The sequence below is a fragment of the Sapajus apella genome, unplaced genomic scaffold (genome assembly GCF_009761245.1).
Source record: "Sapajus apella isolate SASKATOON/1434 unplaced genomic scaffold, GSC_monkey_1.0 scaffold36, whole genome shotgun sequence".
NCBI lineage: Eukaryota > Metazoa > Chordata > Mammalia > Primates > Cebidae > Sapajus > Sapajus apella.
The window spans coordinates 25,548,523-25,551,435 of record NW_022436976.1 but is presented as its reverse complement, the minus strand read 5'-3'; the positions used below and the strand labels follow the sequence as shown (position 1 = coordinate 25,551,435).

Sequence of the window (2,913 nt, the reverse complement as noted above, 5' to 3'; positions counted from 1 at the left end):
TAGAATGGCTCTTACTAAAAAAACAAAAAATAACAGAAGCTAGCAAGTATGCAGAGAAAAGATAGTGTTGGCCAATACAGGCCTCTGTAAATTAGTACAACCTGTATGGAAAACATTATGGAGATTTCACCAAAAACTGAAAATAGAGCTACCATGCAATCATGCAATGCCACTACTTGGCTATATATTCAAAGGAAAAAAATCAACGTAACAAAAGGATATCTGTACCTCTCATGTTAATTGCAGCAGTATTCACTGCAGCAAAGATATTGAATCAACCTAAGTGTCCATCAATGGATGCATGCATAAAGAAAATGTGGCATACATACACAATAGAATACCATTCAGCCATAAAAAAGAATGAAATTATGTAAGTTGCAGCAACATGGATGGAACTGGAGATTATTATGTTAAGTGAAAGAGGCCAGGCACAGAAAGACAAATATTGCATAACCTCACTCACATGTGGAATCTAAAAAATGTTGGTTTAATGGAGGTAGAAAGTAGAATGAAGAGAGACTAGCTAACAATACAGTCAGGATGGCTAAAGGAGACCCCAAGAAACCAAAGGGCAAGATGTCTGCTTATGCCTTCTTTGTGCAGACGTGCAGAGAAGAACATAAGAAGAAAAACCCAGAGGTCCCTGTCAATTTTGCAGAATTTTCCAAGAAATGCTCTGAGAGGTGGAAGACAATGTCCGGGAAAGAGAAATCTAAATTTGATGAAATGGCAAAGGCGGATAAAGTGCGCTATGATCGGGAAATGAAGGATTATGGACCAGCTAAGGGAGGCAAGAAGGATCCTAATGCCCCCAAAAGGCCACCGTCTGGCTTCTTCCTGTTCTGCTCAGAATTCCGCCCCAAGATCAAATCCACAAACCCTTGCATCTCTATTGGAGATGTGGCAAAAAAGCTGGGTGAGATGTGGAATAACCTAAATGACAGCGAAAAGCAGCCTTACATCACTAAGGCGGCAAAGCTGAAGGAGAAGTATGAGAAGGATGTTGCTGACTATAAGTCGAAAGGAAAGTTTGATGGTGCAAAGGGTCCCGCTAAAGTTGCCTGGAAAAAAGGAGGAGAGGAGGAGGAGGAGGAGGAGGAGGAGGAGGAGGAGGAGGAGGAGGGGGAATTAAAAAAAACTGTTTACCTGTCAAAAAAAAAAAAAAAGAAAGAAAGTAGAATGAAGATTACTAGAGGTTGGGAAGGGTATGTGTGGATGTATACAGGGAGGGAGGGAGAATGAAGAGAGTTTGGTTGATGGATACAAACATACAAACACCCAGTTGGATACAAGAAATACGTTCTACTGTTTGATAACAGAGTAGAGTGACTACAGGTAACATCAGTGAATCATGTATTTCAAAATAACTAGAACAGAGGACTTGAAATGTTCTGAGCACATAGAAATAATAAATACTCAAGGTAACAGATCCCCTAAATACTCTGACTTGATCGTTATACATTATATGCATGTAACAAATTATCACATGTACCCCATAAATATGTGTAAATATTATATTAATATGTCAATAAAAATTGACATATTTTCTCATGATAATCTTCTTTAAAAGATCATCATGAGAAAAAAAATCTTCCTAGTTGCCTCATTTTCAGGACTTTCCCACAGGCAGATGAGCAGAAAAGGAACCTGTTACCAACTGCTTCTAACAAAGCCATGTATTTAGACATAATTCTACTTGCTTTTTCTCTTTAAAAAAAAAGTCCATGTTCAGAATTACAATCATAGATGACTCTCGGTTAGGAGGTTACTTGGTCTTTAGGTAGCAGGGAGCATGCTGTTTTTCTTTATACTCTTGGCATTCATTCAGGCTCCCAGGGGCAAGCTAAAGACCAGCAAATCCAGTAAAAACAGAAATCGTTACCTCATAAAACACCAAGAGACTTTCCAAGCCTGAGGGAGAGTAACACCCCTGCCCTTTCTAATTCACAGAGCCACATTCCAAGTGCAAAATGGAATCGTTTTTGTTTTCAAAGTGATGCTAATTTATTAGCCATGGTGGAAATGTTGACTATGGTAATGGGACTTCAAACGGAGTATCTTCAGTCTAGAGAGCTTGAGGGGAAAAGGGAAATCAGTGGGGAGGTGAACAATCCAGTAGGATATTCCAGACCAAACTGATTGCATTCAGCAATTTATCCACTCACTTTCCTCCTCATTAATTCTTTTACTATTGATCTACTAGATTCCAGGGACTTCCTAGGTGCTGAAGGTATACAGACATTAATATATGATCTGCTTTCTCATAGAAATCATGGCCGAGTCAGGAACATAGATGAGTAAATGGAGCATCAAAGACAAGTTTGCTTCCTTCCCAATGAAAGCATGTACTAAGAATGTGGGAAATGTCAGAAAAGCACTGCAAAAGGGACAAGTCAAGGAAGGCATGAGAGAATGTGAGAAGTTAGAAGGACGACGAATCCTGAAGTATGACTTACACAAAATTTGTTTAAATAAAACCTCAGTTCTCACAAGGAATAATTAAATATAGGTTAGAGAAAATCTCTAGGTGGGATGAGACAACTTCACAAGGGTCTCAAATCTTTATTTTGGGTGTTTTCCCCTCAGGATCTCTTCTAAGCCGTCTCATTGGAGGCTTATAAAAGTCTTTATAAGTCAGGGTTCTTAATTACGTGTAAAAGAAATAGACTGTGGCTATCTTAAGCAGAAAAGAAATTTACTGGAACGTTATCAGGGGCCCATCCAATTGACAGAGTTTGGAAGAGCAGACCTGGAAAACAAAGAGGAGCCACAGGAGCTACAAAGGGGCAGGTAGTAGAAACAGAGCAATAATTGACCAGGAGCAATCTAATCTTGCCCAAGGCCACATCGCAGCAAAGTACCCCTGAGGTCAGCAATGCTCTAGTTAATTTCTAAGGATTTCTTTTTGGGGGC

The 2,913-nt window shown here is 39.4% G+C and overlaps 1 pseudogene; it reads left to right on the top strand.

The window, feature by feature from the left end:
* The first annotated feature begins 530 nt into the window (after positions 1-530).
* LOC116563683 lies at positions 531-1,915 on the top strand (annotated as a pseudogene).
* The last annotated feature ends 998 nt before the right edge of the window (positions 1,916-2,913 follow it).